Consider the following 27947-nt stretch of genomic DNA (forward strand, 5'->3'; position numbering starts at 1 on the left):
TATTAAGGTGGTAAAGAATCATAGTATAATAGCACTACAAAAATATTTAGGAGCCATCTAGTTCAATCTCTTCATTTTGAAGCTGAGGAAACAATCTCACAGAATGTCATAAAAAGTTATTTAGGGGAAAATATGAAGCAAAACTCAAGTTTCCTGATGGGATCTAGATGTATTTGTTTAAGTACTGAAGTATTTCAAACATGAAGTAATGAAAATCTCTAAAGGGATGTGATCCTCTTGTCACATACAGTCTTTTATTATTGCTTATATTTTTAAATCTCCTTATATTTGATTTGAAGTTTAGAGGCCTAGCCTCTACCTCATGTTTTGTATTGCCTCATGGTCCATATTGCATTGACTTTAAACATGAAAACTTAAATCCTATTTGTTCAGTCTTCAGTACAGCATCTGAATATCTGTCTTCCGGGAAAACCACAATCAAACACATGGAAAGCAGTGGAAAAGATGTTATGGTTTATGTGATATTTCATTAGAAACTTATCCTTTTATTCGACTGTTCAGTTAAATTCTTAACCTCAGGATGTGGCTATGATGGATTTAAAGCAGCAAATTAGCTCCTGGCACTAACTTTCAGAATGCAGCCTTGGAATAGCACATAAAAGAAGCAAGCTGATTTAGGAGCTGCTGAGTTAAAATTTTACTTGGGGACCAGAATTCCAGCTCATGTTAGACAAGTAGAAAATGGTAATTTTAATGAGAATGAAACATGCCTTTAAAAATGAAAGTGCTAAAATTACAGGTAAATATCTACATAAACATCTAGAAGCATAAAAGTTGTCTTTTTCAGTGACTGGATTTGAAAATGGTAACTTTTACATTATGTTCAAATTACATATATTTAACTGATTGAAAATGATTTGGTAAGGCAGAGACTCAGTGTTACTTGGAAAATATTCACCTTCTGCATTTTCTAATACTTGCACATTTACTTCTGTAACCTTAGAACCTTTCATTCTTGTTCACCTATGTTTATAATTGGCTCATGTCTAGTCCCTAAAATTATTGACCAAGTCATAATGTACACCCTTTATGATCATTTCCATCCACTTCCTAATCTAAAATTCAACATAACAGTATGAAAGTGTCCAACATATCATAATTCCATGTGCATGCACATGTGCACACGTTTGTGTGTGTGTGATTATTATTGTTTGTAAGTATACAAGCTCCAACTTCAGACTTAGAGTGGTGAAAAAAGTTCTTAAAAGGCACACCTTCTCTTCAACAAAGGAGGCAACAATATACAAACATTTTTTGACGTTATCTTCAATAAGTAGTGCTGGGAAAACTGGACAGCTACTTGTAAAAGAATGAATTTAGAACATTTCCTAACACCATACACAAAAAATAAACTCAAGATGGATTTAAAGAATCAAATGTAAAGCCTGACACTATAAAATTCTTAGAGGAAAATATAGAACACTCTGTGACATAACTGACAGCAAGATCTTTCTTGGCCCACCTCCTAGAGTAAAAGAAATAAAAACAAAAATAAATAAATGGGACCTAATGAAACTTAAAAGCTTTTGCACAGCAAAGGAAACCATAAATATGATGGAAAAACAACCCTCAGAGTGGGAGAAAATATTTGCCAATGAAGCAAGTGACAAAGGATTAATCTCTAAAATATATAAGCAGCTCATGCAGCTCAACATCAAAAAAAGCAAACAACCTCATCCAAAAACAGGAGGAAGACCTAAACAGACATTTCTCCAAAGAAGACATACAGATGGCCAACAAACACATGAAAAGATGCTCAATCAACATCACTAATCATTAGAGAATTGCAAATCAAAACCACAATGAGGTATCACCTCACACCATTCAGAGTGGCCATCATAAATAAATCTAGGAACAATAAATGCTGAAGAGGGTGTGGAGAAAAGGGAACCCTCTTGCACTGTTGGTGGGAATGTAAGTTGGTACAGCCACTATGGAAAACAGTTTGGAGGTTCCTCAAAAAACTAAAAATGGACTATCCTATGACTCAGCAATCCCACTACTGGGCATATACCCAGAGAAAACCATAATCCAAAAATAAAACATGTACCATAATGTTCACTGCAGCATTATTTACAATAGCAAGGACATGGAAGCAACCTAAATGCCCATCAACAGATGAATGGATAAAGAAGATGTGGCACATATATACAATGGAATATTACTCAGCCATAAAACGGAAGGAAATGGAGCTATATGTAATGAGGTGGATAGACCTAGAGACTGTCACACAGAGTGAAGTAAGCCAGAAAGACAAAAACAAATACCATATGCTAACACATATGTATGAAATCTAAAAAAAAAAAATGGTACTGATGAACCCAGTGGCAGAGGAAGAATAAAGACACAGATGTAGAGAATGGACTTGAGGACACGGGAAGGGGGGATGGGGTGGGAAAGGGAAGCTGGGACGAAGTGAGAGAGTAGCATTCACACATATACACCACCAAATGTAAAATAGCTAGCTAGTGGGAAGCTGCGGCATAACACAAGGAGATCAACTCGATGATTGATGATGACTAGAGGGGTGAGATAGGGAGGGTGGAGGGAGTCATGGGAGGGAGGGGATATGGGGCTATATGTATAAATACAGTTGATTCACTTTGTTGTACAGCAGAAACTGGCACAGCAGTGTAAAGCAATTATACTCCAATAAAGAGCTTAAAAGACAAGTTTAAGCTGATCACAAAATTCAAAAAAAAAAAAGTCACAAGAACTTTAATGAATATCTAAACCAACACCTCCATTTTAGAAATGAAAAATTGAATCCTAGAGAGGAAAGTGAGGGAATTAATACAACACAGACAGTAAGGCTAGGATGAGAACTCATGTCTCCTGACATGTACCCTGAATGCTTTGTCCACTAAATCCCACCTTCTTAATCTTGATTTTAATTTCTTTAAAACTCTCTAAAATGGGTCTGAAGAGATGCATTATAAATCACTGACCAGGACAAGGGAGAAAGCATATCATATAACTTCTCAGTGCTTCAGATTACTAAATACACAAAATGAAGGAATTGGACTAAATGGTCTTTACAGTCCTTTAAGAAGCAATAATTCTGATTAGATTTACTTTGTATTGTATAGTTTTCTCATACGTCTGGTTTTGTATTGATAGTATCTCTGCATGCTCTAAAGAAAAATTTTTCTTGCACTCCTTTCTCACTAGTAAACAACATTAGGCTTATAACTTTATGTGATCTATAGTCCTCAAACTAGAAGTGCTGTGGGAAAAAAAATCCATGGTTTGTAGTAAAATTTACAAGGGGAAAATGTGAATTTAGATTTTCAACAATAATTGAACAAACATTAAGGCAATTTTATAGTTTCCTAATTGGCTATACTGTGTTCATCTCTTCATATTAGTTTGAAATCTTTTGTGTCAAAACTGTAAATAAGTAAATTAACTAAAAGAGAACTATGAGTAATCAAATCTTGAGGTTTACAGTTAATTAAATGAAATGGTGGGTCAGTTCACTGCAACATGGTTTTATATTTAAATAAATATTTCATTAATAATATCCCTCCAAAAATGAAAAGCAGTTTAGATCTCCCACATTATTTCACTCTACCAGTCAAGTACTGTGTGTTGGCTTGTTATTTGCATTCAAAGCTACTTTGGGTCAAGTATGATGCACTAAAACATGAATAATGAAACATCTGGTGGTATGAAATGTTAATGCATTATACTACATTTGAATCTAATGGAAACAGTTTTGAACTTCCCTATAAATCAACCGGGTAAATGTAAGTCTTTTCAGAGGTAGTATTCTGGTTCATTTTCAGGAGATGCTTATGCCCTGAACTCTGTTATTTGGAAAAACACTTGGACTCTAATAAAAGATTTAGAATGCAACTAAGGGGAAAGCCATACAGATGTAAGAATAGAAGAATGAAAGAATAGAGAAGCCACATGTAAGTAGTTAAAGACTACCCAAATGAAGAGCAAATATCACAGTGATACTTAGGAATCACTATTCAGGGATAGATACAAAATTAAAAACTATTCAGTTCAGCTCTATGGCTATGAGGGAAAGGTTGCCAAAACACAGGTATGGGAAGTTCTCAAAATAATAGGCAGCTGTATTTGGCTAGTCATTAGCAAAGCCATCAAACGATGTGGGTACTAGAAATCTGCTATATTGACATGAGTAGTTTGCACACTTTGTTGAACCACAGATAGATATGAAGAGAACACACACTCAATCTTTGCTAAAGTTCAATTTGTCCTACAAAAACAACAGATTGGAGAATGTACAATAAGGCAGTGAACCTGCCATTCAGAATAGAGCCAGAGACAGGAAAGTGACAATCAGTAAGTAAGTGCTGAGAGGGCAAGCAGCACAGCATAGTAGAGAGTGCAGCCAAACCAGGAAACCAGGAGAAGGCTGGCTGCTGCTCTGAGCAAACTGCTGTCCTATAGCCTGAAGTGCCTAACAAAATTCCAGGTTGCCAAGCAACTGCTTATTTTCCTGTAGACCCTTCCGAAAATGAATAAAAGGCATTTTTAAATGCCTTTGAAAGTCTAATAATATCTTCAAATGCTCCAATTACATCTAATGTTAAAAGATTAAAAGCAAGAAAGAAACACCATATTGAACCTACACCAACATCTTCCAAATTACTTTCCATTTGCCTGCTTGTTCTATAAAATGTTGAAAGAGAGTTGTTCTTAAAAAGGGGGGGTGGTGAGGAAAGTAAGGCAGTTCTACAACCAACTGAGACAACACTAGATTGAAAATAACAAACTTTATATAGCACTTATCATATGCCACACACTTATAAGTTCTTTACATATTTATTCATTTAATATTCACAAAAAACTTCAAAGGGAAGTACCATGACTATTTCCATTTTTCAGATAAGGAAACTGAATCACAGAAACTGAAAAACATGTGTAATGTCACATAATTAATAAACCTTGAAGCTGAGGTTTAAACTCAGGTACATTGGATCCAGGATTCTTTAATGCAGGCATTTTCAAAGCTTGTAATATGCTAATATTTACTGTGATTTTCCACAACATTACACTACATTTTCTAAAGTTTTTGAATAATGGAACTCATTTTCATGGAATACCTATTCAATAACATTGATATATATCAGGAATTTTCACAGTTTACATAAAATTAACTTCTATCTCACTGAGTAATCATCAGTTATACTTGTTTTGGGTGATATCTTTTTAAATTAGAAATGTTCCAGGTTTTTAAACATAATCACTGATGGTTACTAACTATGTTGTTGGTATCCCTCAATAGACCATTTCTTATTTATAAAAATTTGAGCTATGAAAATTCTTCTAATAGTATGTACAACTTCTTGTAGGTTATACACATCTCTAGGTACCTTATTTGAGCATTTTTATACAATATTATAGACATGTCAAGATAATTTCTAAGGCCTTGCAGACATGATCTCCCATTGGTCTGATTTTCAAACCAGCAATGGCACATCCAACAAATGCCATTGTAAGTCTAGGAGAGAGTGTGCATTAGATATAGATTAAAGGTGACAAAATACCTTAAATTAGGGCAAGAGTAGCTGTTCCCATAACTAGTTAGCCCAGGAAGGCAGAAACCTAGGAACAGTTGCAGCAGCCTCCTTCCAAAGCCCTTCCATCCTCAAGTGCAGGCTTTCTTCAAATAGATCATCCCACCAAATAAGAAACCTACCTACTAGTCTATGAAATATGGCCTCTCAGATACCTATCAACTTAAATAAGCCAGAGAAATAATTAAAAGCTGATAGAGTTCAACTCGAGGATGGAAGATGCCTTAGAGGACTGGGACGGGGAGGGTGGGGGGGGTCTCAAGGGAGGGTGGGGGGGGGAGTCGAGGGAGGGAGGGAATACGGGGATATGTGTATAAAAACAGATGATTGAACTTGGTGTACCCCCAAAAAATTAATAAATAAATAAATTTTAAAAAAAGCTAATAGTTCACATACCAAAATGAGTTTGAATACTGTTTCAGTAGTCAACTTATTTTATTTTTTTCTACTTAGTCTCAAAGATATTCTTGACATTTTAAAAAAATGTATTTGAGTATTAGCTTCAGTAGCTCAAATGCCAAAATTAGAACAAAACAGAGAAAATTATCATGGGCCCTGCACAAGGTTAAAATGCAAATTTGTGAAGTGTTTCATATTTTTGGTGATAGTTACACAACAATGTGAATGCATTGTACTAAATGCCACTGAATGGTATTGTTAAAGTTGTAAATTTTATACTATGTATATTTTATCAGAGCAAAAGAAAACATATCTGGTCAAGTTAGTGATCCCTTATAAATAAAAAACTGATAACAAGAATATAAAAGAAGAAAAAGATTATTAACTTCTGGCATACTACCAGATTTGTGTCTATTTTTCTCCCATAGTTGCTCAAAGAAAGTATTTAAGTTTCAGTTCAAGCATGTTAACCAAAATTAATTTCTATTTTGAAATGTGTTTGATTCTAATAGTGGTACCAACAAGAATACATATTATACAATAAAACATATAGCATCTGAAGTATAACTAATTTATATAAACAGACAGCCACAGAAAAGAGTCACATTCTTAAAAGAAAGCTGAAAAACAATAGTGATCCATTAGCTCAATTTGATTTTGATTTACAAATCAAGAATAGCAGTAATCAATCAAAGTGAAGCCTACATTTAGATGATTTGGTGTTACTCTGCAGCAGGTATCACCAATTAATAGAAATGGGAGAGATTAGCATTTACAGAATTAATCAGAGAGAAAGAAAAACAAACCTAGCCAAGTTCAAATTTATAACAAAAATCAAGTTTGACTTCAGCTAGATTCCAGATTGGAAAGGAAATTCAATTTACTAAATGTATTTTTGAAATATGCATTTTAGGTAATCAGAAGATGTTTAGAAAGATATACTTTAAGACTTCTCACTGAGGATATTGATATAAAGAAACTGATCAGTGATTTTTGTGGAATTTCATTTTCTCTACATGGTTTGTTCTGCTCACTGCAACTATAAGACTTGTATTCCTGCTGTTTTTTTGGAAAGCCAGTTTTGCCTGTGTGGAAACCAGCAACACATTTCAAAATTAGATAAATAAAATATATTCTGTTTAGAAGGCAAATTCAGGAAGAAAACTTCCTACCCATTTTCCTTTAGAAATAGAATAAATGGGAACTTAGCCTCAAATTAAAAATCTATTTTGGTCTAAAATTAAGTTGCAGTGCTAACTTCTCTGTAGCAGCTAATGAAAATTTAAATGTATTTTGTGTTCATTAAAAGTTATTAAACTGCCACCACAAGAATATTAAACACTGGTAACAACCCATCTTCCAGAAAGGTAATTGGCTTCCTGCAGATCACTGCCACTCATGGCTTGTAAGCAGTGGGTTTTCCCTTGTATATGCTATAAGTGCCAGAGAATCAACTGTGCAATAAATTCTCCACTCTTCTAGATAGTAGTTCTCACACACTGCCATGGTCTGTTGCCCAGAGAGCTACTACAATGATTCTTTGTTATTTGTATTCAACATTATGACATTTGGATCCTAAATATTTATATACTACTTAAATAAAAACCAAAAAAAAATAAAAAAATAAAACCAGCAAAACATCTAGAAACATTGATTGGTTATAAAAACAAAAACAAAAACCTGCATTTTAAGATAATCTGCATATTTATGATAATCAAGGTGTAACATATAACATCAGGAAAAGACTTAAGAAAATCACAAGGAGAGTGCTCTTCTGGCTTAAATTATGACGTAAAAAATATTGCATGAGGAATCAGAATGTCAGTATATTAAAACTGGATTTATCTATAAGAGCTAGTTATATGCCTATCTGAGCCACCTTACCCTCTCTCAAAATCAATATTCCTGTCTTAAAAATGAGGTTCATGTAAGCAGCCATGATCTACTTCAGTAGGTAAATGGATAAATAACATGTAGTACATCCAGGTAATGGAATATTATTTAGCACTAAAAACAAATGAGTTAGCAAGTCATGAAAAGACATGGAGGAACCTTAAATGCATATTACTAAGTGAAAGAAGCCAGTCTTAGAAGATGATACAGTATGATTGCAATTATATGACATTCTGAAAAAGGCAAATTACTGAAACAGTAAAAAGATCAGTGGTTGCCAGGGATGCAACAGGGGTAGGGAGTGGGGTCCTGGGACAAATAGGCAGAGCACAGCATTTTTAGGGCAGTGAAAATACTGCATAATATCATAATAATGCATATATGTCATTATACATTTGCCCAAACCCACAGAATGTACACCACCAAGAATGAACTCTAAGATAAACTATAGACTTTGGATTATAATGCTGTGTCAATGTAGGTGTATTTATTTATACTTAGTAAAAAATGTACCATTCTGTTGAGCGATATTGATAATAGGGGAGGCTATGCATTTGTGAATGTAGGTGGTATATAGGAACTCTCTATTCCTTCCTCTCAATTTTGTTGTAAATCTAAAACGGCTCTAAAAATAGTCTTTAAAAATATGAGGTTCAATCCCATGTTAACTTTCAATGAGTCGAGACAGTTGAAGATGGCAGAGTAGAAAGATGTGTGCTCACTCCCTCTGGCAAGAGCAGCGAAATTACAAATAACTGCTAAACAATCATAGGCAGAAAGACACTAGAACTCACCAAAAAAGACACCTGACATCCAGAGACAAGGGAGAAGCGGCAATGAAATGGTAGGAGGGGCACAATTGTGATAAAATCAAATCCCATAACCACAGGGTGGGCGACTCACAAACTGGAAAATCATTATACCGCAGAAGTACTCCCACTAACGTGATGGCTCTGAGCCCCATGTTAGGCATTCCAACCTGGGGGTCCAGCAAAGGGAGGAAGAATCCCCAGAGAATCAGACTTTGAAAGCAAGCAGGATTTGATTCCAGGACCTCCATAGGACTGGGGGAAACAGAGACTCTACTCTTGGAGGGCACACAAAAAGTACTGTGTGCAACAGGACCCAGGGGGCAGGAGCAGTGATGCCATAGGAGACTGAACCAGAACTACCTGCTAGTGTTGGAGGGGTGCCTGCAGAGATGGGGGGAAGCTGTGGCTCACTGTGGGGACAGCGATACTGGCAACAGGGGTTCTGGGAAGAGCTCATTGGTGTAAGCCCTTCTAGAATCCTCCATTAGCCCCACCAAAGAGCCTGTAAGCTCCAGTGTGGAGTCCCCTCAGGCCAAACAACCAACAGGGTGGGAAAGCAGCCCCACTCATTGGCAGACAAGGGATTAAAGTTTTACTGAGTTCTGACCACCAAAGGGGATTAAAGTTTTACTGAGCTCCACCCATCCAGTCCTACCTACTACCAGTCCCTCCCATCGGGAAGTAAGCACAAGGCTCTTAGATAGCTTACTCCACAAGAGGGCAGACAGCAGTATCAAGCAGTATCAGCAGTATTTCATTCTTTGGAACTGGAAATCACAGCCACAGATAGAAAAAATGAAAGAGCACAGGATATTGTACCAGATGAAGGGACAAGATAAAACCCCAGAAAAACAATTAAATGGCGATAGGCAACCATCCAGGAAAAGAATTCAGAATAATGATAGTGAAGATGATCCAGGACTTTGAAAAAAGACTGGATGCAAAAATCAAAAAATGCAAGAAAATTTTAACATATACCTAGAAGAATTAAAGAACAGAGATAAGCAATACAATAACTGAAATGAAAAATACACTAGAAGGAACCAATAGCAGATTAACTGAGGCAGAGTGGTGAATACGTGAGCTGGAAGACAAAATGGTGAAAATCACTGATGTAGAAAAGAATAAATAAAAAGAGTGAAAAGAACTGAAGACAGCCTAAGAGATCTCCGGGACAACGTTAAACGCCACAACATTCGCATAATAGGGGTCCCAGAAGGAGAAGAGAGACAGAAAGAACCTGAGAAAATATTGGAAGAGAATATAGTCAAAAACTTCACTAACATGGGAAAGAAATACCCACCCAAATCCAGGAAGCTCAGAGAGTTCCAGGCAGGATAAACCCAAGGAGTAACACACTAAGACATAGAGTAGTCAAAGTGACAAAATTTAAAGACAAAGAAAAATTATTAAGCAACAAGGGAAAAATGCCAAATAACATACAAGGGAACTCCCATAAGGTTAACAGCTGATTTCACAGCAGAAACTCTGGAAGCCAGAAGGGAGTGGCATGATATATTTAAAGTGATGAAAGGGAAGAACCTACAACCAAGAATATTGTACTCATTCAGATTCAAGGGAGAAATCAAAAGCTTTACAGACAAGAAACAACTAACAGAATTCAGCACCACCAAGCCAGCCCTACAACAAATGCTAAAGGAACATCTCTAAGTGAGAAACACAACAGAAGAAAAGGACCTACAAAAAGAAAAGCAGAACAATTAAGAAAATGGTAATAGGAACATACATATTGATAATTACCTTGAATGTAAATGGACTAAATGCTCCAACCAAAAGACACAAACTGGCTGATTGGATACAAAAACAAGACCCACATATATGCTGTCTACAAGAGACCCACTGCAGACCTAGGAACACATGCAAACCGAAAGTGAGGAGATGGAAAAACATATTCCATGCAAATGGGAATCAAAAGAAAGCTAGAGTAGTGATACTCATATCAGATGCAATAGATTTAAAATAAAAAATGTTGCAAGAGACAAGAAAGGACACTACATTATGATCAAGGGATCAACCAAAGAAGAGGAGATAACTATTTTAAATATATATGCACCCAATATAGGAGCACTACAATCCATAAGGCAAATGCTAACAACTATGAAAGAGGAAATCGACAGTAACACAATCACAGTGGGGGACTTTAACACCCCACTTACACCAATGGACAGATCATCCAGACAGAAAATTAATAAGGAAACACAAGCTTTAAATGACACAATAAACCAGCTAGATTTAATAGATATCTACAGGACATTACATCCAAAAACTGTAGGTTACATCTTCTCAAGTGCACATGGAACACTGTCCAGGATAGATCACGTTTTGGGTCACAAATCAAGTCTTGGTAAATTCAAGAAAATTGAAATCGTGCCAAGCATCTTTTCTGACCACAATGCTATGAGATTAGAAATCAATTTCAGGAAAAAAACTGTAAAAAAAAACAAACACATGGGGGCTAAAAGATACACTACTAAATAACCAAGAGATCACTGAAGAAATCAAAGAGGAAATCAAAAAATACCCAGAGACAAATGACAACAAAAACACAATGGTCCAAAACCTATGGGATGCAGCAAAAGCAGTTCTAAGAGGGAGGTTTATAGCAATACAATCCTAGCTCAAGAAACAAGAAAAATCCCAAATAAACAATCTAACCTTATACCTAAATAAACTACAGAAATAAGAGCAAATAAAACCCAAAGTTAGCAGAAGGAGAGACATCATAAAGATCAGAGCAGAAATAAATGAAATAGAAACAAAGAAAACAATAGCAAAAATCAATAAAATGAAAAGCTGGTTCTTTGAGAAGATAAATAAAATTGATAAACCTCTAGCAAGACTCATCCAGAAAAAGAGGGAGATGACTCAAATCAATAAAATTAGAAATGACACAGAAGAAGAAGCAAAGGACACAGCAGAAATAAAAAGCACCATCAGAGACTACTACAAGCAACTATATGCCAATAAAATGGACAACCTGGATGAAAAGGACAAATTCTTAGAAAGGTATAACCTTCCAAGACTGAATCAGGAAGAAACAGAAAATATGAACAGACCAATCACAAGTAATGAAATTGAAACTGTGATTAAAAATCTTCCAACAAACAAAAGTCCAGGACCAGATGGCTTCACAGGTGAATTCTTCCAAACATTTAGAGAAGAGCTAACACCCATCCTTCTCAAACTTTTCCAAAAAATTGCAGAGGAAGGAACACTCCCAAACTCATTTTATGAGGCCACCATCACCCTGATACCAAAACCAGACAAAGATACTACAAAAAGAAGAAAATTACAGACCAATATCACTGATGAAGTTAGATGCAAAAATCCTCAACAAAATTCTAGCAAACAAAATCCAACAGCACAGTAGAAATGATCACACACCATGATCAAGGGGGGTTTAATCCCTGGAATACAAGGATTCTTCATTATATGCAAATCAATCAATGTGATACACCATATTAACAAACTGAAGGATAAAAACCACATGATCATCTCAATAGATGCAGGAAAAGCTTTTGAAAAAATTCAACACCCATTTATGATAAAAACTCTCCAGAAGGTGGGCATAGAGGGAACCTACCTCAACATAATAAAAGCCATATATCACAAACCCACAGCAAACATCATTCTCAGTGGGCAAAAACTGAAAGCATTCCCTCTAAGATCAGGAACAAGACTAGGATATCCTCTCTCGCCACTACTATTCAACATACTTTTGGAAGTCCTTGCCACAGCAATCAGAGAAGAAAAAGAAATAAAAGGAATCCAAATTGGAAAAGAAGAACTAAAACTGTCACTGTTTGCAGATGACAAGGTACTATACATAGAAAATCCTGAAGATGCCACCAGTAAACTACTTGAGCTAATCAATGAATTTGGAAAAAGTTGCAGGATACAAAATTAATCCACAGAAATCTCTTGCATTCCTATACACTAGCAGTGAAAGATCAGAAAGTGCAATTAAGGAAACAATCCCATTCACCACTGCAACTAAAAGAAAAAATACCTAGGAATAAACGTGACTAAGTGGGTAGAAGACCTGTACTAAGAAAACTATAATACACTAATGAAAGAAATCAAAGACAACACAAACAGATGGAGAGGTATACCATGTCCTTGGATTGGAAGAATCAACATTGTGAAAATGACTATACTGCCCAAAGCAATCTACAGATTCAATGCAATCCCTATAAAATTACGAATGGCATTTTGTACAGAACTAGAACAAAATATCCTAAAATATGTATCGAGACACAAAAGACCCTGAAGAGCCAAAGCAATCTTGAGAGAAAAAAAAATGGAGTTGGAGGAAACAGACTCACTGACTTCAGACTATACTACAAAGCTACTGTAATCAAGGCAATATGGTACTGGCACAAACACAGAAATACAGATGAATGGAACAGGATAGAAAGCCCAGAGATAAACTATGGTCAACCAATCTATGGCAAAGGAGGCAGGGACAAACAATGGAGAAAAGACAAGTCTCTTCAATAAGTGGTGCTCAGAAAACTGGACAGTTACACGTAAAAGAATGAAATTAGAACACTCCCTAACACCATACACATAAATGAACTCAAAATGGATTAAAGACCTAAATGTAAGGCTAGACACTATAAAACTCCTAGAGGAAAACATAGGAAGAACACTCTATGGTATAAATCACAGCAAGATCTTTTTTGACCCACCTCCTAGAGTAATGGAAATAAAAACAAAAATAAACAAGTGAGACCTAATGAAACTTAAAAGCTAATGCACAGCAAAGGAAACTATAAGCAAGATGAGAAGACAACCCTCAGAATGGGAGAAAATATTTGCAAATGAATCAACAGACAAAGGATTAATCCCCAAAATATATGAAGAGTTCAGGCAGCTCAATATCAAAAAAACAAACAATCCAATCAAAAAATGGGCAAAAGAGTTAAATAGGCATTTCTCCAAAGAAGACATATGGATGCCCAACAGCCACGTGAAAAGCTGCTCAACATCACTAATTATTAGAGAAATGTAAATCAGAACTACCATGAGGTATCACCTCACACCGGTTAGAATAGGCATCATCAGAAACGCTACAAACAGTAAATGCTGGAGAGGGTGTGGAGAAAAGAGAACCCTCTTGCACTGTTCGTGGGAATGTAAATTGATACAGCCACTTTGGAAAACAGTATGGAGGTTCCTTGTAAAACTAAAAATAGAGTTACCATATCACCCATCAATTCCACTACTGGGCATATACCCAGAGAGCACCATAATTCAAAAAGATACATGCACCCCAATGTTCATTGCAGCACTGTTTACAATAGCCAGGACATGGAAGCAACCTAAATGTCCATCAACAAATGAATGGATAAAGAAGATGTGGCACATGTATACAATGGAATATTACTCAGCCATAAAAAGGAACAAAATTGGGACATTTGTAGAGACATGGATGGACCTAAAGGCTGTCCTACAGAGTGAAGTGAGTCAGAATGATACAAAGAAACATCGTATATGAACACATATATGCGGAACATGGAAAAATGGTACAAATCAACCAGTTTGCAAGGCAGAAATAGAGACACAGATGTAGAGAACAAACATACGGACACCAAGTGGGGAAACCAAGGGAGTTGGAGGGGAGGGGTTGGGGTGGGATGAATTGGGAGATTGGGATTGCGATATATACATTACTAATAAGAAAAATATATCAAATTGTACACTATGAATATATGCATTTTATTGTATATCAATTGTATCTCAATAAAAGTCTTTTTTAAATTAAAAAGTAAATCAATGGAACAGTATAGAGGATCCAAAAAAAAAAAAACTTTCAATGAGTCTACATGGAAGAATTACTTCCAAGATAACCATTTATTGACTTATATATTAATTTTATGTGTTAATCATGTCTACTGTATCTAGGCTATGTTCTCTTTACTTGAAGAAACTATGTATTATTATTTTTTTGTATTATTCTTAACTTTTTTGCATTCCTTGGTGCTTGACATAGCAGTGGGGTACTTGGTGGTGCCCAGTGTATGACTACAGATAACCAAATGGGTATTGTGAAGGGACACGGCTAGGAGGAAGAAAAAGTTCTACTTTATTTGCCCAACACTAATAACTGTGCATGATTCTCTAGTAGTGGGACTATTTTGCATTCTCTCCACAACCACGCTCTGCCTGACCTTCCTGCCAAGACATGACAACAAAGATGAGAATTAGGGATAGAGATGGTTCACTCAAACACTGAACCTACCAATAGTTCTGCGTTCGTTTTACTCCTTCACTGTCTGATGGTGCCATTCTTTATTATCAGCTTATGCTTATGTTTGCTGAAGCAGTATATGTCAAGCATCTGTTTTATAGAAAGCAAAGCAATGCGCTATATTAAACATAATTATGTGAAATTTTCTGCAATATAATTAGTCTTATTCACAATTTAAGGAGCCCATGAAGTTAACCATAGGTGTATTGATGTAAATGTATGAATAAATTTATGGTCACATCTCAGAGGCTTCTGTTTGTATAATATTTAAATAAATGTGAATGCTAATTCTTTTAAATCTGAAACTTTAAGGAGAGATATAGACAAAGGGAGAAAGTCTAAATTAGGCCCACTATAATAATAATAATATTCAATTGTATGTATGTGTTCCTACGTTTTGAAATATGTATATATTTATAACTATGTCTCTATTAGCTATCAGAATGTATAATTACTTGAAGCTACCTGAAACAACCAACAGCAACATGAACATTTGTTATATGAGTTACAAGGGAGGCTAAATCAGTACCATGAGAACCTGGCTCTTATTCTTGAATCTTCAAAGGACACAAGGTATCTGGCAAGATTATTTTTCAAAGCTTAAGTTACATTCCGTCATAAAATGCAGTTTGATAACGCAAGACTTTTGCCACTTTTTAAATATACCAGTCCATTATATTTTTAATAACTAAGTATAATAAAAATATTTTTGAATTCTTATTTCCATATTAAAACTACACTCTCTAAATTTCTAGGACCACAAAAAACCTGGTTCTCAGAGTGTTGACACAGCCAAGGATTCTTCTACATCACATGAAGTTTTACTTTAAATAGAGCCGCCTTTCTTCTGAGAACCGTATCACTGCTCAGCTGGGCAGGGTTTAGGGAATTATGAGGTATTGCCATCCAACAAAAATAATCCAATGGGCATGATTTTCCCCTAAAATTTCTATTGAGAATATTATCCTCAGTTAAAACACTAAGATGACACCTTTGAACTACAAGCATCCAGTATTTCATCATAGGCCAGTAGAATAGATAGTTACAAAGGAGAATGGAGAATTCTGACTCCTATCCATCCTAAACAAAAGCATCATTAACTGATTACACGAGTTAGTGCTTGGGTGACAGAAAAATAATTCAAAATTAAATAATTAGTCCAGATATTTAATTCTTTAATAGAGGCGATACACACACACACACACACACACACACACAAGCATGCACACACAATAAAAATGATTCTCCATGAAGCTGGGGGCTAATGAATGATTTATAAGGTGGCACATTCTTTCTGGTTTCCTGAATTCTGTCACAGTCCTATTAACAATAAATTCAGAAAGAGATACAAACCATTTTTTTCTACTTCAGTCAGAATTCCAAACATTTTGGTAATAATACGTCTGACCTCAAAACTGCTATAGCTAGAGATAAACACACACAGCTGGGAGATAGATGAGGACAGAGCGGTCCAGCAAAATGTTATGAACACTACACCATCTTCACGATGACATGAGGAACTCCATTTTTTGTGGCTTGTGAATGTCCATGGCTTTTGTTCCTGTGAGTAAGATACTATGTCCAGGACCAATAAATAAGAACAGAAACATCATTGCAGATTCCAGTTCTCCAAACTATGTTCTATTTATTCCCTTTCATTTCAATTTATTTATTCATTTTACTTTGTTATCCTCCTAGGTCTTTGATATTGTCGGAAGACTGTGTTTCCATTAAGACTGTAGTAATTTGTACAGATTGTCATAAATCATGGCTTTCTCTAGTTAAAGGTATCATTTCAACGTGATCTATACCACAATTCTTCTTGTTGTTGATCCTTACTAGTAATGAAGCCCCTTCAACTCTGTCAAATTAAACTTCTTTTTAACAAGTTATTACTCCCTACATTTTAGTAAGGACCAGAGCCTTTGTTTAGTTATATGTGCTGTTTTGTTTTTAACAATTGCCATGTTGACACATTAAAAACAAAGTTTCCTCTGGCCGGTTGCAATTGAATTGAGAGCATAGAAACGTCAAAAAATTCCACATGAAATAATCAGATTTTATGGATAAGTACATTTTACTTTTTAGTTTGAATTCCTGCTACCAGTAATTTCAAACACAGCAGCCTTTGGGTGAAGAGGAAGCTATGAGAAAGTGAGAGAGTAGTATTGACATATATACACTACCAAAAGTAAAATAGATAGCTAGTGGGAAGATGCTGCATAACACAGGGAGATCAACTTGATAATTAGTGATGACCTAGAGGGTTGGGATAGGGAGGGTGGGAGGGAGGCTCTAGAGGGAGGGGATGTGGGGATATGTGTATAAATAGAGCTGATTAACTTTGTGATACAGCAGAAACTGGCACAACAGTGTAAAGCAAGTATACTCCAATAAAGATCTGAAAAAAAACAAAAACAAACAAAAAAACAGCATTATTACCATCTCATACATTATGAATCTGAAAGGGGTATCTTGATTCTGTAGAATGAACTAAGAATTTCACAATCACTTTTTATAGGTCTACATTCCTTCTCAGCTAGACTACTTAGAGAACTTCCTAAGTAATCTCCCAGCCTCTAATTCTTCCCCCTTTCAGTACATCCCATACTCTCGTATTTCTCGGTAATGTTTTCTTAAATAGGATTGTTTTCACATTCCTCACCCAGATAAAAAGTATTTAGTGGTCCACTACTGCCTTTAGAATAAAGTCCAAAATTCAATCTGGTATTTACAACCTCCCAGAATCTGTTTCTGCCCATCTCTACAGGTAAAGCTCCACTTTTTTCCATCATATACCACATAGTCTAACCAGACTGTTGCCCATACAAACTCAGTACTAGCTGATCTTTACACCTTTGTAGATTGTCTCTTTTGTCTGAAATGATTTTATTCCTCTTGACAACTGCAGCCTAAACAGCCTTTAAGGTACAACTTAAATACGATCAACTCCAAAAAGCTTTAATTCCTACAATTGGAAATAATTCTCTTTTTGAACATTCCCACAGTACTTTACATAGACAATTTATATGAACAAATTTATCACTTTCTGCCTTATAATGATTATGTCTATAAGTAGGCCTCACTTCCCCACCTAAAATGAAGGTTGTGAAGGCTGCTGTATGGCACTATGTCTTACTCAGTTTTGTACTCATAGCAGGATATAGAATATTGCCTTGCAGTAGGCAATACTTCATAAATGTATGTCTAATGAATTTACCATTCTATATAAAAAGGTTTAGAAAAGGTATTATAAAGATCTTCAATACTCAGAATGTAGTCATACATATGGGTAAACAGTACTCACACACACATACATATGCTGACATCAAACACCACTTCTTTCTGTTTATTTCAACCAATCACCATGTGTTGTCATGTCTTTTTTGTCTTTTATATATTGTGAAAATTTCCTTATAGTTTACTTAATATATTAAGAAATAATGAAAAATATATAATCTTTCCTAGTGGTTTTAAGATATTTTTAAAACAAAGTTTTTACTTAAAAAAATCTATGGAGAAAAAGTGTTTTCCCCTGATTAGTCATGGAGTAGCTATGACTTGTGAGGAGAAAAGTACATTACAAATGAGCAGCTACCTGTTATCAAATTACAAGGCATTTTCATCAAAGAGCCTAAAAAGGCCACAGACTGACCAGTTAACATGTTTCCACTGACCTGGGGGGATATTTTTCCAGTTAATAGCTTCTGAAGAATGCTTCCTTTTGATTCTTGTCTCTGACACAAAAATGATTGTCCCATTTAACCAGTCTTCTATCACATATATCAGAGAATCCTATTTACTCACACACTACTGAAACATTAAAACACAATAGAGTGATTGTCTCTAGAAGAAAAATTTAAAGATTGACATTTTTTACCCCAAAAGGGGGTTGAGATCAAAAGCTAACTTTAATAGATGTTTGACTAAGGTCATACTCCCAGGAAATGGAACACTGAAGATGAAAGAAAAGAAATAAATTTGGCTTTTGATCTCAGCCAAATCCATTTGGCATTGTTTAGCTTTTATATAATACTTCAGTTTTAGGTGATATCATGACTGAAATGAATTGGCTTTCTTCTTGAGGCTTTAATAGCTCTGTATTACTTTGCCGCTTAGGAAAGTTTAGTAAAACAGATTCCTACTTTGTTAGCTGGTATTACAATAATAGTTGCAAACACGTTTTTTTCATCTGTAAGTGCCATATAATATGATATCCACGATCTATTTTCAAAAAATGTAAAAGGGAGCTCAAAACCCAAACTTTTCCTATGAAATGCTCTTCAAAGAAAAGCATCAATCAAACCACCACAAATCTGTAAATAACAAAGTGTCTTCTTAATTTTAAGTACACTTTGTACATTTTCCATGAACTAGAAGAGTTTTACTGTTACTTTGTAGCTCATCATTGGACCATGCTAAGGTAAAAGAAGGAAAAAAAGCTATTATTGAACACCCACTACTATATGTCAAGCACAACTTAGGAACATTATATACATTATCTTATTTAATCTTCAAAATAACTCTATAAAAGTGCAAGGATCATTATGCCAATAATACAAATGAGGAAAGTGAGAGTAGAAGAAACTGATTAGCTTTGTAAGATCATATAGTGAATAAGTAATAAGGCAGAGCTTTGAACGAAGCTTTATCTAACTCCAAAGTTCTATCATTTCCATGCTGCTCTTTAATTATTAAAATGCTAGAACAAAAAAAGAGTTATTTTTCTTAGTTCTGTGAATCAAGTGATTCTTAAAACTACACCAATAATTTGATAGACTTATATGTACAATATGGGCCATTATTTGAGATGTGGGGAAGAGTTATATTTATTTTATCAAGCACTTGTCTGGATAATTCACTTCTTCCCAAATTAACTTTTGTCAAAACTTATAGATTATCACCCTGAAAGTTTAGGATATTGTGTTTTATTTCTTGAATTATCCTAATAATTGTCTCAATGTGCCACTTCTCTTAGCACATGCAAGCTGTCTATAAGTATTTATATTTTGTAATGCCTCAAAAAAAAATTAAGAGATTTCTAGGTGACAGCTTCCATCATCTACCAAAAGACTCTACCGGGTGGATTTTTTAAAGAAAAGTATCACCACAAAGATCAGTGACTCTAGTGAGAAGTTTGAGTTTCTAAATTAATATTGAATAGATCAGCAAATGATTTTAGAAGGGAAAACAAAAGTCAAAGGAAACATCATATACAACAACTTCTTTTTAACGGGTCTTGAACTTTTCAACTTTATTAAAAGACAGATCCACAGTTCCTATGTCACACAAGCCTCTAAAAAGGTGGATGTCAGTCAAAAAGGCTGAAAACTGACAGCTGTACTGAAAACTGACAGCTACCCAGAACTGGAGGTCCCTACAAATATACTTGTCTTTGAAAAACATGGGGTAGATTAGGATATCCTCTTTCTCTCCTTTCTTTTATTTTCTTTGCTTGTCAAAAGATTATTCAGTGTCATTTCTTCCTCTGCTACACTCCTCCCACTCCTCAGTACTCTATCCTAGCACCTTCACAGTCCGTCTCAATCACAAACAGAAGGCACAGTGGAGAAAATAGCAAAAGAACTTTCTAACTGTTCTCTGAAACAAATCAAAATATAAACATCCTGAGGATAGAAAGCTCAGATTAAAATACTTTTGAGACTTAGATTTTACAATATGTTTGGCATTCTAGTTTCAAAAGAAAAACAAACCAATATATCAGGGGATCATTGAGGAATTTTTCCATTCTTCAAGGTAAAAAGCTCTAGTAGGGGGAAGCATGTAAAAGACAGAAAGCATATCATTAACATTTAGTGGCTATCTTCTCTGATACCTTTTTTTATGAGAATGATGGGGAGGAAGCTATAGAAGGCTGCTATCCATGTTGCCCATGGAAAAGGAAGAAATATTCTCTGTATTTCAAGACAATTAGCCAACTCTAATCCTGAAAATAACAGGGAACCAAGCACAAATGACAGTCTCAGAAGTTACTTGATTGATGAGAAGAGGCCATTCAATTTCATGTCCTTTGTCTATGTGCAACTTTAAAGGTAACTAGATTTTCCATTCTAAAAGTTATGACCATAAACAAACAGTTAACAGTTGACCTGGAGTGATTTTAACTTTAGTGCCAAAGGGTGGAGGTGGGGGAAGGGGAAATGAAATATTTCAATCGCTGAAGATCTAAATAAAGCAAAATTCAACCACTTTAATTCTCTAGATACTTGATTAAACGTTTGAAAAGTCATCCTTCAAACAATCGTGGTTATGTTTCCCTTATCAGAGTCAAAATTTGCAACCTAAAGCAGTCAGTGAATAAAAAAAATACATTTTACTTTTGTTGCAATTTTTCTCAATAAAAAAAACTAGTCATTAAAAAGCTCAGTAGCTATATATATCAAAGAATGAAATAAGTTCTAGTTTAAAATATTTCTTAATGTTAAAATTATGATAAAATTTGTGACTAGTAGAAGCCTTTTTATCTTTTTGACTGACATTTAATTGGAATATTTTATATTTCAGCTGCTAGAGCCTTAACAAATAGAACACTATTTCTCCTCACATCTACCTTCCAACTTCATTGCAATTTCTTTGTTTATAATGAGCTGGTATTGGAAGTATTTAATGCATACCTTCATTAGCAGAACTCTAAGCATTTTCAGTTTTTAAATGTGATTAAACCATTAGAATGATTGTAATGCAACATTTCATGGTACAATGACTAAGGCAAAATATTGTATTATCAGCCCAAGCACTACTGATACTGTATCTTTCTGTTCATTCAGCAATTCACTTGCATAGTTCCTGTGGTAAAAAAGATAAGTGGGTGTTATGCAGCATCTCAAATCCTGAGAACCATGGTTTATTTAACAGCAATGTCAGTCAGGATCTATGGCTTGTAGAAATCTCAAGAATTTATTATTAATGCCACAGAGAGCATAGAATGATTTTCAAAATAGTTTCTTCCTTTTAGGTAGATAATCTTGAGTTAAATAGGTTGATGTATTTCAAAGGTACTTAGGATACTATGTTAAATCCATTTTTTCCACATCTCTCTTGTCAATGTTGACTTCAGTAAAAAGAAATTCAGAATATTTGCCTGGGGATGCTTTTCTGGTTTTCAAGAATATTTGATTAACACATAGAAAATAAAATAAGACATAGCTCGATTGCCCAAGTCTAAACCATAGATATTCAACTACAACAGACAATGCTTTTTCAAAGTAAAATTTTTACATAGAATTATTTTATGCTTGTATGTGGTAGGGGTTCCTAAAAGATCTATTCAAACAGGTATTTGACTATTTCATCTTCTCTTCCTTTTTCTTCAAAAATATTTTAGAAATCCTGGCTATATTTGATGATCAAGTTTCTTTCCCAGCATTAACAAATAATGTTCCAGTTGGAGGAAATTCATTTTAGACTATCAAGTGTATTTTCATAGAAAAGTATAAATCAGTATGGATAGCTGGACTGTATGGGAGAGAACACATGACAAAGTATGAGATTTAAAAAGCTACAACTGAACCTAAGTCATCATGAGAGACAATTCTGTGTACATTAAAAAATGAGTAAATAGATGCTGTAAGTAAAAAACATGGCAGGCAAGCCAATTCTACTGTGAAATTCCATGTAGTTTATATAAATGAGCAAGTATATATTCTTCTTCATTCCCAAAAGTGCCAAAGCATTCAATTTTAAAAGATGTATTTATTTCCAAATAACTGAAGTATAGTTGAGAGTTAGATGAAACACAAGGCAGTTAGTTATAAGAAATCTAAAGTATAAAAAGATAAAACTACTTATGAAATCTCTGAACAAGAATATTGCCTTTTAACTTTGTATACTATCATCTACCTATGTATTTGTCTATTTAAAAGATCAATATTAATAATAGCTTACATCTATATATAGATTCATAGTTTACATAAAGCATATTCACATATATAATATTATTTAATCATCAGAAAATTTCTACAAAGTAGTCCAATTTAAGCTTAGCACATTTCAACAGGTATATATATTATGCACTGTATAAGACATATGTATCCATTTTATATCTTTACAATATCAAATATCATAGAGAAAAATATTCAAAAGAAAACGTAGAAAAGTTTTTGTAAAACAGTGATGCTTTCTTTCATTTTTCTTTTTTATTCATGATTAACAAAATATAGTAGCACATTTTGCACTGAACCACTGAACACCAAAATAATACTCATTGAGCTCATAAACTGTGTCTGGAAATATGATAGTTTTTTAAACATACACTGTCTCACTTCATTCTCCCAACAATTTCAAAGGAATTAAAAGTTGTCACATTTTGCAGACAGGGAAAGTGAAAGGAAGACAAGTTAAAATCTTGGACCATTCATATAACTAAATGATGCAGGAATCAGAATTCAATGCAAAAATTTTCATTATGATCTAATGTTTTAATACACAAAGTTATTTCAGGATGCACTGTTCAATACTGGACTTTTTAAGTCAAAAAATCCTTATTCTGTGTTGAGAAATAATGATTTTTATCATACTTATATTTGAGATTGTAAAAAGGGAACTTTTTCTAACAACATTTGGCTACTTTATATGTGCTTAACATGTAACATATGTGAGTTGACACAAATGTTACCAATATTTGTAGAAAATAAACTATTACCAATTTTTGTAGAAAATTCTTATGCTAAAACTTTAGGCAATTATATGGCTGCTGTGCCTCTATAAGGTCAATGTAGCATAGAAGAAAGGTTACAGACTATGGAGGTAAAGAGATTTACACACAAATACTGCTTTAGTTATTCTGTGGATGTAGGATCTTGTGCAAATTCTCAGTGTTCCCATTTATAAAATGAAGAAAATGATACTTTACAATTTGCGTGGTTGTTGTGAGGATTAAGGTGGATTATGAAAATAAAACATCTGCATACACTGGACAATTAATAAATATATATAAATGTATATACAGATTATAATTATTAGTAGTAGTAGTCTTTGAAATATGAAGTCTAGTTTCCACCACCAGAACATGGTGATCTGGAGATATGTAAATTCAGTTTCAAATCTAAGCTCTAACATTTTGCTTTGGTCAAGTCACTTTACCTGTCAGAACTCCAGTTTCTTCATGTGTAAACAAGAGCAACAATATCCATTCAGTGTTGTGAGTAATAAAATGAAGAGAGGATAGTTTGCCTTATAAAAGATTTGCATTTGCTAATTTTGTCCCAGAAAGAGATGAAGTATCACTTCAAAGGAGAAAAGAAATAAAAAGTTTAGTCAGTTGCTTTAAGAAACTCAAATCTATACTCAAATAGCAATAGCTCCAGGTGAAGAAACTCTCCTTCTCTGGTTTGCCTTAACGTCTTCTTCAGAAAGGACTAAAAGGAAAGGGTGACATCAGGCACTGATACAGCACTTCAGAAGCTTTCAAGGTGATCTAACCCTGTATGGACCTATTCATTGTGTTCCTCTTCCAAAGAAAGTTTTCCATGGAAAAAAATATAGAATTTTAATAGACATATTCAGGAAACTTTGCTAACCCTTGCCAAATGTTGGGTGAGAACTACATAAAAGTAATCTTGTAAACGTTCTTTTTCTGTTTTTAGATTTGAACATCCTAAACTGCTTCCTGAGATTAACCTCCTAGGTGCAATTTGCCTTAAATGAAGATGTGAATTAACCCACTTTGTTAATGAACAATGCTGACTGAGCTGTGTTCCCTCAAAAATTTGGGGGCAGCTGGATTTTTAGAAATTTCCTTTAACCACAATATGTTTCCACAACCCATTCTAAGCACTTTGCTATGACATAAATAGCAGTGGTCTGCTATCCACTGTCAAATTCAAAAGAATTAGAATGCCATTCAACTAAAAAATATGATGCGAAAGTAGCAGAAAGGATACTGAACACAGAATCAAGAGAATAATGTTAAACTCTGAGCTTCAATTTCCTCACCTATGGAACAGAGAATATCTTCCCTGCAGATTTATTATGAGGTATCAATGAGATAAGAGATATGACAAATACATTAAAGTATTATAGCCAAGATAGGTGTTTTTCTCAAGAATTTTCTGAATAGTCCTAATATCATATTTTTATTATTTTTTCTATTCTTTGAACATTTTAAGAATCGTTTTTCAAAAGTCTGAATAGAGTATTACAAATAAATTCTGTTTTGCAATAATAAGATTGCTAATTGTTAGAGGTAGAGTTCAAGATTCTTCAAACACTATCAAGTTCCAGCTAAGTTAATGAATCTTAACATGATTATTGTTCAATACTGATGAATATACACCTACCCATCTAAATCATATACCCATTTGGTCAAGGAGCCAGGAAAAAACAATAATCAATATCTTTTTCAACAGATCAAGTTTCTCACTTGAAAAAATAGATTTCTTTAAGAAAATTATATTACGATACTGTAGTTTGTCTTTGAGTAAAATGCTGAACTGTGTAATACAGTAGCTCATCTTTAATAATTGTATGGGTCTACAGTAATGTTTGTCAGAAGGGTCAACTTTAGTTTATACTGTAAAGTATATTCTGCACTTTTCCTTTATGAGTATATGTAAGGATTATGTAGAAATAGGCTGAATAATGTCTTATGAATTAGATCTTAGGTATGAAAATAGAAGGATCTGGCCCATCTACTGGAACAGACCATGTGACTGATTTATGCTATGGGTCCTGAATTATTGATACATATGCTTATGTATTATATTTTATAAGAGATATCAAAGGATCACACCATCTGGTAAGAAGGCATCAATCATAGTATCTTATTATCAGTAAATACTAGCATCCAGATAACAATAATTAAACCATTTTTCTTTTAATTATGAAGTTCTGCCAAGGTAGGCAAAACTAAATACTGGAGATAATTTATTTCATCTTCCCAAATCCAAGAGAGCATACTCTACTAGGAAGTTATTGCCCATGGATTATACCAAATAAGATAATATTTTATTCTGAAGTGAAGACATTACTAATATGTTTTATCAAAAGTAACATAATAATTTGAAAGGGAATTATATGTTTTATATATGTATGTATACACACACACACATATATACTGAAATAGAAAGGTGGCAGAAGCAGTAGACCAGTAGCCAGCACACAATAGATAAGAGATTCACAGATGGAGAAGAAAGAGAAAGGTGAGAAAGGAACACTTGCACTGACAAGAGGTGGGAAGTGGGAAAGACTCTTCCATCTAAGGGACAGAACATTTATTTAATCACAAATAAATTACAGGGTATTTAAAACTGAAAACTACTCAAAAGGACAAAGCTTATAATTTAGCTGATAAATGAACACAAAATATTTGTATTAAGAATTAAACAGCTTGCAAATTGGAAAGATTTATGTAACAAAATATATTCTACTACTTACTCATGTTAATATGAATTCAAATCCCAATACATAAACTAGATGTTTAGCTAGGAAAACAACATTGAAAAAAAATTAAGATCAGATATAAAGATAAATTTCCTGATGGTAAATATTGTGAACTTTAAAAAATGATTTGAAGTCCTAGAAAATTGAGTAAAATAATATCTATCTTTTAAAACTAGCTGATGTAGGGAGACGGTTCAAGATGACGGAGTAGAAGGATGTGTGCTAACTCCCTCTTGCAAGAGTACCAGAATTACAACTAACAGCTGATCAATCATCGACAGAAAGACACTAGAACTCATTAAAAAAAAGGCACCCCACATCCAGAGACAAAGTAGAAGCTTCAATGAGATGGTAGGAGGGGCACAATCGCGATAAAATCAAATGCCATAACTGCTGGGTGGACGACTCACAAACTGCAAAACAGTTATACGACAGAAGTCCACCCACTAAAGTGAGGGTTCTGAGCCCCACATCAGGCTTCCCAACCCATGGGTCCAGCAACGGGAGGAGGAATCCCCAGAGAAGCAGATTTTAAAGGTCAGCAGTGTTTGAATCCAGGACCTCCACAGGACTGGGGAAATAGAGACTCCACTCTTGGAGAGCACACAAAAATTAGTGTGTGCACGAGGACCCAGAGGGAAGCAGCAAAGACCACATAGGAGACTGAAGCAGAACTACCTGCTGGTGTTGGAGGGTTGCCTGCAGAGGTGGGGGGCAGCTGTGGCTCACCACAGGGAAAGGGACACTGGCAGCAGGGGTTTAGGGAAGGGCTTATTGGCATGAACTCTCCCAGAGTCTACATTAGCCCCACCAAGGAGCCTGTAAGCTCCAGTGCTGGGTTGCCTCAGGCCAAACAACCAACAAGATGGGAACACAACCCCATCCATTGGCAGACAAGCAGATTAAAGTTTTACTGAGCTCCGCCCACCAAAGTGGATTAAAGGGAAGAAAATAGACCTACAAAAACAAAAACATAACAATTAAGAAAATGGTAATAGGAACATACATACTGATAATTACCTTGAATGTAAATGGACTAAATGCTCCAACCAAAAGACACAAACTGGCTGATTGGATACAAAAACAAGACCCACATATATGCTGTCTACAAGAGACCCACTGCAGACCTAGGAACACATGCAAACTGAAAGTGAGGAGATGGAAAAACATATTCCATGCAAATGGGAATCAAAAGAAAGCTAGAGTAGTGATACTCATATCAGATGCAATAGATTTAAAATAAAAAATGTTGCAAGAGACAAGAAAGGACACTACATTATGATCAAGGGATCAACCAAAGAAGAGGAGATAACTATTTTAAATATATATGCACCCAATATAGGAGCACTACAATCCATAAGGCAAATGCTAACAACTATGAAAGAGGAAATCGACAGTAACACAATCACAGTGGGGGACTTTAACACCCCACTTACACCAATGGACAGATCATCCAGACAGAAAATTAATAAGGAAACACAAGCTTTAAATGACACAATAAACCAGCTAGATTTAATAGATATCTACAGGACATTACATCCAAAAACTGTAGGTTACATCTTCTCAAGTGCACATGGAACACTGTCCAGGATA

General features: G+C 34.7%; 1 protein-coding gene and 1 non-coding gene across 2 annotated transcripts in view; one reads left to right on the plus strand and one right to left on the minus strand.

Annotated features, from left to right (window-relative positions):
• DACH2 (dachshund family transcription factor 2) overlaps window positions 1-27947 on the minus strand; it is a 632298-nt gene that overhangs the window by 239103 nt on the left and 365248 nt on the right. The window lies entirely within an intron of this gene.
• On the plus strand, window positions 6074-6176 carry LOC130842739 (U6 spliceosomal RNA). Its single transcript, XR_009050537.1, has one exon. It is a non-coding gene; the product is annotated as a U6 spliceosomal RNA (small nuclear RNA).

This window comes from Hippopotamus amphibius, chromosome X (genome assembly GCF_030028045.1).
Source record: "Hippopotamus amphibius kiboko isolate mHipAmp2 chromosome X, mHipAmp2.hap2, whole genome shotgun sequence".
Taxonomy (NCBI): domain Eukaryota; kingdom Metazoa; phylum Chordata; class Mammalia; order Artiodactyla; family Hippopotamidae; genus Hippopotamus; species Hippopotamus amphibius.